Below are 9,119 nucleotides of genomic sequence, written 5' to 3'. Positions count from 1 at the left end.
GTGTGAACCTGCTTTCATCTGTGAAGAGCACAGGGCGCCAGTGGTCAATTTGCCAATCCTGGTGTTCTGTTGCAAATGCCAAGTGTCCTGCACGGTGTTGGGCTGTGAGCACAACCCTCATCTGTGGACGTCGGGCCCTCATACCACCCTCATGGAGTTGGTTTCTAACCGTTTGTGCAGACGCATGCACATTTGTGGCCTGCTGGAGGTCATTTTGCAGGGCTCTGGCAGTGCCTCTCCTGTTCCTCCTTGCACAAATGTGGAGGTAGCGATCCTGCTGCTGGGTTGTTGCCCTCCTACAGCCCCCTCCATGTCTCCTGGTGTACTGGCCTGTCTCCTGGTAGCGTCTCCAGCCTCTGGACACTTCGCTGACAGACACAGAAAACCTTGTTGCCACAGTTCGCATTGATGTGCCATCCTGGATGAGCTGCACTACCTGAGCAACTTCTGTGGGTTGTAGAGTCCGTCTCATGCTACCACGACTGTGAAAGCACAACCAACATTCAAAAGTGACCAAAACATCAGCCAGAAAGCATTGGTACTGAGATGTGGTCTGTGGTCCCCACCTGCAGAACCACTCCTTTATTGAGGGTGTCTTGATAATTGGCAATAATTTCCATCTATTGTCTACTCCATTTGCACAACAGCATGTGAAATTGATTGTCAATCAGTGTTGCTTCCTAAGTGGCAGTTTGATTTCACAGAAGTTTGATTTACTTGGAGTTATATTCTGTTGTTTAAGTGTTCCCTTTATTTTTTTGAGCAGTGTATATAGAAAAGTTTGAATCACTTCCCTTTTCTCCATTTAAAAATAATTAAATAATAATAAAAAAATATTAAATCCAAAAATTGTAAAAATTACTGTTTTTCGATTGCCAAAAAAGCAAATAAAAGAGATCAAAACATCATAAGTACCCTAAAATGGTACAATTAAATACTATGACACGGTGCGCAAAAAATAAGCCATCAGACAACTCCATCGAGGGAAAGATAAAAAATTTACCAGTCTCGGAAAAGGGAGACACAAACCAAATTTTTCATTTTTCAACATTCCGATTTTTTTTTTTTAAAACAGAAAAGTTTATTTAAGCCACTAAAATAATAATAAAAAAACTAAATGATTTTGGAAATGCCGTAACAGTAGTGACCAAAACAATCAGGTTATTTTTACCGCACAATGAACGCCATGAAATCAAAACCTCAAAAAACATTTCATCCCACTTGGAATTTTTTTCCAGTAAATTGTATGGTGAAATGAATGGCGTCATTCAAAACTACAACTCGTCCTACAAAAAAAACAACCCCTCAAAGGGCATTGTAGCGGGAAAAATAAAGGTATGTCTCTGGGAAGAAGGTAAGGATAAACCAGAAGAGCTAAAATGAAAGATTGCCAAAGAGGGAAGAGTTTAAATTGGCTGTGGTCATCCTTTTATCTACTAGGTCCATTGCACATTTTGGAAACGCCGTAATAGTAGTGACCTAAAGAATCATATTATTTTTACTGCACAATGAGCGCCATAATATGAAAACCTCCCCAAAAAAACAATGGTGGAATTGTGGTGTTTTTACCATTTGATCCCACTTGGAATTTTTTTTCCTGTTTTCCTGTAAATTATATGGCAAAAGGAATGGCGTCATTCAAAACTACAACTGGTCCCGCAAGAAAAACAAGTCCTCATAAGGCTATGTAGCGGGAAACACACAGTAATGGCTCTTGGAAGAAGGGAAGGATAAAACTGAAGAGCAAAAATTGCCGAAGACGGAAGAGTTTAAATAGGCCGTGGTCACCTTTTAGCTACTGGGCTCCTTGCATTTTGTATTTTCACCCATAACTTGGAGCAACTTTTTGAGTTAATATAAGATGGCAGAATTACTATTGTGAGTACTGACGCGCCCCTGGGCCTGCTGTGTCGCGCAGCGTCTCGCGCACGGGGGCTTACCCGGAACCGGATCAGATGAGGGTTGTAGTCTCCGAGTGGCGGGGACCCGGTCCGTGCCCAGGGAGTCAAACTCAGTGTGTGGCAGTCTTGATAGGTGTTATTTGAGTGTTAACTACGCCACCCGTTGATTTGCAGCTATGGAGCTGCCGCTGCAGGGCAGACCGCTGAGGCCGGTGTAGAATTGTGCAGCGTGATAGTATAACCCCCAACGGGAGGGGTATGGCCTCAGGGCAGCCGACGTGGAAGATGGGGGTAGCAGGAACCACTCAGAGACGGTGCGGTGTAATTCAGGGTCTTTACTGGTAACAACGATAGACCCTCCCGGAGTACTTGCTAGCGAACGGGGCCTGGTCAGTCCTTGAGCAGATGGGATCTCCCCTGGCCAGGCGGAGTTGTAGGCCTCCCAAACTGACTGTACTCTTCTGGCTACATTGCTAGAAGCGGATATAAGTAGCCCACGTCCCTGAGTGTGCCGTGTGGTGCTCACCCGTATGGCCGGTGACTCGGGGCCTTCTAATGGCTTCCGCTCCACGATGGCGGTGCTGGTCCCACGCGTGTGACCTTGCCTTCGGGTTTCTGGGCCTGAGGACCTGAAATCCCCTGCCGGTCGGCTTCTGCTGCTGGGTAAGAGTTAGTCCCCACAGCCTCGGACGCCGGGTCCGGTAAGAAAGCTTCTCAGTCAGGGCGAGCTCTGCAGCTGCCAGCCCCTGACTCGTAGTAGTATTGCTCCCACGGAGCTTCTGCTGTTTCTTCCTATGACTGTTTCTCGTCTCTACTCTCCTTGACTCCTCACCCTGCCTTAGCCCCGGGTTTATATAGGGGAAGTTCCTCCCCTCCCAAGACTGGGCAGGAGGTGTGGCATGCACAGGATCCCTGACCAAAGGACCTCCCACCTGCTCTCAGACATAACATTACATTACTGTGGAAACCAGACCCCTGGGGTGCCACATTCCCCCCTAGTGAAATTTAGTACTCCGGGACTAAACATATTTTAGAAAAACATAACAAGATATAACAACAATAATAGTACAATAAGAAGAAACACATAAAGGTGGTCACGGCATGTCCGTAACCGGGTGCAGTCTTTGAAGAAAAGCAAGGTGTCCATTTCACCAAAACAGGGAGACATAACCAGGTAGGGGTTTGTCCTGCCCCGAGTCCTTAACAGTCTTTAGTCCGTCCTGGGTTACGCTCCAACTATGTACAAAGGATTCCCGGTAAATCCACCAAGGACTCCTACAAATAACTAGAAACACAAAATTATACACAAGCAACAATACACAGGTAAACATAAATAAAACAATTTATACACTTCAAATCCTCCAACGTGCGGGTAACTGGCCTCTAGTGGCCCTAGTGGACCTACGGAGCTGACTGTCTAGCCCTGAACTACAGGGTGTAGGAGCTGTCAAGGGTAAACTGGGCAGCTGTCTACCGGCTCTTTGGCTCACTAGGGATATGGCAGGCTCACTGCAAGCAGAGGGTTGATCCTCCTGGTCTGCGGGTGTGGGGTCTTCTGCCTCCTGGACCGGCTGTTCTTCCAGCTCTACCTGTTGCTCCGTAGGTGCTTGGGATGCTGGTTGGAGGAAGGTGAGTACGGGTACCACAACTGCACCATTGACTTGAGTCCAAGACCGAGGGAAGTCCCCGAGCACAGTACTAACCATATCTTCCCTTTCCTCTACGGGTCGATGGTCTTCTTGTTCCTCTTCAGGGTTCCTCAGTTGTTCGGGACACTTCTTCAGGTGTTCCCGGGATACAATGGCTGTGGTTTCCCCTCCGTCTTTACTGATGGTACAAACCTTCGGGTTCTCGTGGCTTGAGGGCAGTACGGTGTACGGGTCCTTCTCCCACTGGTCGTCCAACTTGTGGAGCCGTCTCTTCCTCTTCAAGACCTGCTCTCCGGGTACCAGGGGAACAGCGGGAGCATACTGGTTGTAAGTTTTCTCTTGTCTTTCCCTAGCCTGACAGAGACTTCGCTCCACGCTCTCCTGTACTCTCCGGTACTGCTGCTGCCTCTCTGTGTCCCAGTCTGCTTCTGGTGAAGTGTCCTCGGGTGTCAGGACTCCCATTTCCAGGTCAACAGGTAACTTACCAGGTCTTGCCCTCATTAGGTAAGCCGGGGTACAGTTGGTGGAACCTACCGGGATGTGGTTGTATAGGTCCACCAGATCGGGCTACTTCTCAGGCCACAGACTGCGTTCTTCCAGGGGCAACGTTTTTAGAAGATCCATTACCACCTGGTTCATTTTCTCACAAAGTCCATTAGTTTGCGGATGGTAGGGTGTCGTCCTTATCTTCCGGCAGCCATACAGATTGCAGAATTACTGGAAGACCTCCGCTTCAAAGGCAGGTCCCTGGTCCGTCAGCACTTGGTCCAGGTACCCGTGTGGACGGCAGAAGTGCTGCTGGAAGGCTCTAGCTGCTGTTTGAGCCGTTAAGTCCTTGACGGGGACGACAACCAAGAACCGGGAGTAATGATCCACGATGGTTAACGCGTAGACGTAGCCACTTCTGCTTGGGGTCAGTTTTACATGATCCAAGGCTACCAGTTCCAACGGTTGCCGGGTGACGATGGACTGCAGGGGAGTCTTCTGGCTGGCACGGTCCTTCCTTCTCAGGTTGCACGGGCCACAGTCTCTGCACCACTTCTCAATGGTTCCCCTCATGCCTACCCAGTGGAATCGCTCGCGCAGCAGGAACTCCAGCTTCTTCCACCCGAAGTGTCCAGCTCCGTCGTGGTATGCCTCCATCACCATGGCTGCGTCTCTTCGTGGCACCACTACTTGCCAGAGTAGTTCATGCGTCCGGGAGTTAACCATTCTGCGGCACAACTTCCCCTTGTAAAGGAACAGTCGACTCTTCTCTGCCCATAGTTGTTTGGCTTCCTCCGGAGCGTCTGGTTCAAGGCAAGCCTCCGGGCGAGTCAGCATCTCCTTCACCAGTCGGACGGCAGGGTCGCTGTCTTGCGTTTCCGCCCAGTTGTAGTGAGGTAAGGGGTTCAACGTAGCAGCCTGCTTACTCCTTACCCGGTGGGAATACTGGATAGTCCCATGACGGTGGAACGCAGGGAGTTCAACTTCTTCCAGTCCCTCCGGATCTTCTCCTTCGTCCGGCAGGTTGGGCATCCTGGACAGGGCGTCCGCGTTGGTATTGGAGCGTCCGGCCCGGTATTTGATTGTGAACTCGTAGTTGGACAGACGGGCCATCCACCTCTGTTCCAGGGCACCGAGTCTTGCCGTGTCCAGGTGTGTCAACGGGTTGTTATCCGTGTACACGGTGAACTGGGAAGAAGCGAGGTAATGCTTAAAGCGCTCGGTGACTGCCCATACTACGGCCAGGAACTCTAGCTTAAATGAGCTGTAATTCTCGGGGTTCCTTTTGGTGGGTCGCAGCTTTCGGCTGGCGTAGGCGATTACTCGTTCCTTCCCCTGCTGGATCTGGGACAGTACGGCTCCTAGCCCGATGTTACTGGCATCGGTGTAGAGGATAAAGGGCTGGCTATAATCCGGGTACGCCAGGATTTCGTCCCCCGTGAGGGCCATCTTCAGCTGGCGGAAGGACTCTTCTTCCAGCTCCTCCCATTTGAAGGGCGGCTTCTAGTTCTTGGCCTTCCGGGACTGGCCTATCAGGAGGTCCTGCATAGGTGCTGCCTTTTTGGTGAAACCGGGAATAAACCTTCGGTAGTAGCCTACCAACCCGAGGAACTGCCGCACTTCTTTTACACTGGAGGGGCTTGGCCATTCCTTAATTGCGGTGATCTTATCAGGGTCAGGAGCCACTCCGTCAGCGCTCACCACGTGTCCCAGGTACTGCACCTTTGGTTTCAGGAGGTGACACTTGGAGGGTTTCACCTTTAGGCCGTAACTCGCCAGAGCTTCGAACACTTCCGCCAGGTGTTTCAGGTGGTCCTCATACGTCTTGGAATATACGATGACATCGTCCAGGTACAACAGGACCGTCTCGAAGTTTCTGTGTCCCAGACAGCACTCCATTAATCGTTGGAAGGTTCCGGGTGCGTTACAAAGTCCAAACGGCATACAGGTAAACTCGCTAAGTCCCATCGGGGTGGTGAATGCGGTCTTCTCCCGGTCCGCCTCTGCTACAGGAACCTGCCAGTACCCGCTAGTGAGATCCAAGGTAGAGAAGAAGTTAGCAGATCTTAAAGCAGCCAAAGACTCCTCTATCCTTGGTAAAGGGTACGCATCCTTGTATGTGATACGATTGATTTTCCGGTAATCTACACACATCCTCATAGTGTTGTCTTTCTTTTTGACTAAAACTAGTGGGGCTGCCCAGGGGCTACAGCTATCCCGGATTACCCCAGCCTCCTTCATGTCTCTAAGCATCCCCTTGGCGTGTTGGTAATGTGCAGGGGGTACGGGTCGATACCTCTCTTTTATGGGAGGATGATCTCCCGTGGGGATGCGGTGTTCTACCCCCTTAACTCGCCCGAAGTCTAACGGGTGTTTACTAAACACTCTCTCATACTCTTGAACCACCCGGTAGACTCCCTGTTTCTGGTGGGAGGGAGTGGAGTCAGTTCCCAAGTGTAGTTGCTGACACCAATCCTCCATTACTTTCTTAGAGCCGTTACCTTCCTCCGGGTGAGATGGAGGCAAGGGTTCCACAGACTGTATAGAGTTTTGGTTGATGGTATATAATTTGGCTAGCGTGGCATACCGGGTAGGTATACTTCCCTCTTCCCGATATTTATTAGGCGAACGGGCATGGCGTACATTAACCACCCCCCGTGCTGTCAAAATGGTGGGCCTACTGTCTGAGTAAACTGGTTCTACCATTGCCTGGTAATCCCTACCTCTCGGACCAATAGCTGCCCGGCACCAAATCATCATTTCACTTTTTGGGGGCATGGCAATAGGGAAAGGGTCACACATTCTTACGCTACCAATCTCACCGCCGGAGAGTTCCACCTGTTGCCGTCGCATCAGTGCCCGGATCTCTTTCTGGAGCGCTCGCTGCTCGCCGGAGCTGGCGTTCTTGGCAACCTGTTTTAAAAGGAAAATCACCTCTGCAAGACAATTTTCAATTACATTAGTTCCTAGCGTTATCTTTGGGTGACTCTCGTGTTTGTCAATGTCTACAATAATCAGTCCCTGTGCTGCCAGTTCGACTCTACCAATTTTAATGGTCGCCTCTTTAAATCCGATCTATGGCACGGGCTGACCATTGCTGGCGATGATACTCAAGTCGTCGTCAGGGTAGCGGGTCATATCCGAGTCATTCCAGTACTGCTTGAAGAGCACGTACGGGATGGTGGTGACCTGTGACCCGGTGTCCAGTAGGGCACTCATAGGGATGCCATCCAGTACCACAGGCAAGACTGGACGTCCTCCGACATATTTGTCGCGCCAGTTCGATGGGCCTGATGATCTTTTTCCTGGGGGTTGGCCCTCTACCCCCAGGTTGTGCCAGTTTAAAGGACAGTACCTTGCCATATGTCCGGGTTGATTGCAGCGGCGGCAGATGGGTCGTCCGTCCTCGTTGTACCGGTCACTGGGTCTTCCTCTGGCCGGTGGGGTCCTCCTTGGTCGACGCCACGGGATGTTCTCCGGTCTGGATGCCAGCTGGATCTTCCCTGGAGTGGAAGCCTGTAAAGACTGCACAGTTCGGGTTAACGCAGCAACGCTTTTAGCTAGCTCTTGGACCTGATGGTGCAGGTCTGGAGCCGGGTCATTGTTCAAAGCCTGCGCATCAGCCCCTACAGGCCCTGCCGACAAGGGCGCCGCCTCCTGGTGGTAAGTGATAGCTGGGCGCCTGTGGGTCACAACGCCATCCGGTGCCGGTTCTCGGAGCACCCGGATGGCTCTGTCCTTGAACTGTGCAAATCCCAGATGAGGGTCCTGTAGGGCCATTGCCCGCAACTGGGTTCGGTGGGCATTGCAATATAAACCCTCTATAAATTGTTCAGTCAACAGCCTGTCCTCGTCTCCCACGCCGTCAGGGTCGGTCTGCTTAACGGCTCTCAGGGCCTCTTGTAGGTTCAGGGCATAGTCCCTTATACTCTCATGGGCCCGCTGTTTGCACCCGTAGAATCTAAGCTTGATCTCGGCTGAGGTGCGGGTATCAAAGGTGTCCCTCAGCCGGGTTAGTATCCCTGCGACAGTCCTCCCCCCAGGTGGCCAGGACTTTACCTCCCTTCGGGCTGCTCCGGTTAATTGGGCCACCAGGATGCTCACTTTTTGCTCTTCTGTGAGGGGGTACACCTGGAAGAGGCTATCCAGCCTTTCTCTAAAGTCCTGCAGGGTATGTGACTCCCCTGAGTACTGGGGTAGCCAGGCTGCCCCCGGGATATAGGGCATGGTGAAAGGCATGACCGCGACAGCGGTGGCGCTGGCGGGGGTTGAAGCGGTGAAGCTCTCCTCCGTATCCGACATCCTTCTCCCCCCTAGTGGACCGTGGCCTACCTTGCGATGATCCTCTTCCGTAGGCCGCGGCTCCGCAGTGGATCGTCAGGGTTGAGGACCTTCCGTCGCGCTCCGGTGACGTCGGCGTCTGCTGGGCTCCTTCCAGGACCTTACGCAACGTCCGGACGTGAGGCGGGGCTTCAGTTCTCGCGGGCTTTTCGGAGTCCACGCCCCTCTTCTTCCCGCGCGGCGTCCTCAAGATGGCGTCCAACGGCGGGAAAACTCCACGGATGGCGGGAAGAAGGCTGAAGATGGCGCCGGATGGCGGGAATCTTCACAGATGGCGGGAAGAAGGCTGAAAATGGCGCCGGATGGCGGGAATCTTCACCACAGGTGAGTTTGAAAGTCTCTTTTTCAGGCACGCAGTACCCGGTGGTTGCGGGCACGAAATCCTGCCGACTACGCCAAAAGTTGACGCGCCCCTGGGCCTGCTGTGTCGCGCAGCGTCTCGCGCACGGGGGCTTACCCGGAACCGGATCAGATGAGGGTTGTAGTCTCCGAGTGGCGGGGACCCGGTCCGTGCCCAGGGAGTCAAACTCAGTGTGTGGCAGTCTTGATAGGTGTTATTTGAGTGTCGACTATGCCACCCGTTGATTTGCAGCTATGGAGCTGCCGCTGCAGGGCAGACCGCTGAGGCCGGTGTAGAATTGTGCAGCGTGATAGTATAACCCCCAACGGGAGGGGTATGGCCTCAGGGCAGCCGACGTGGAAGATGGGGGTAGCAGGAACCACTCAGAGACGGTGCGGTGTA

Source organism: Phyllobates terribilis, unplaced genomic scaffold, assembly GCF_046119375.1.
Source record: "Phyllobates terribilis strain yellow unplaced genomic scaffold, ASM4611937v1 Scaffold_10__3_contigs__length_209671492, whole genome shotgun sequence".
NCBI lineage: Eukaryota > Metazoa > Chordata > Amphibia > Anura > Dendrobatidae > Phyllobates > Phyllobates terribilis.
Note: the sequence above shows the minus strand (reverse complement) of the source record.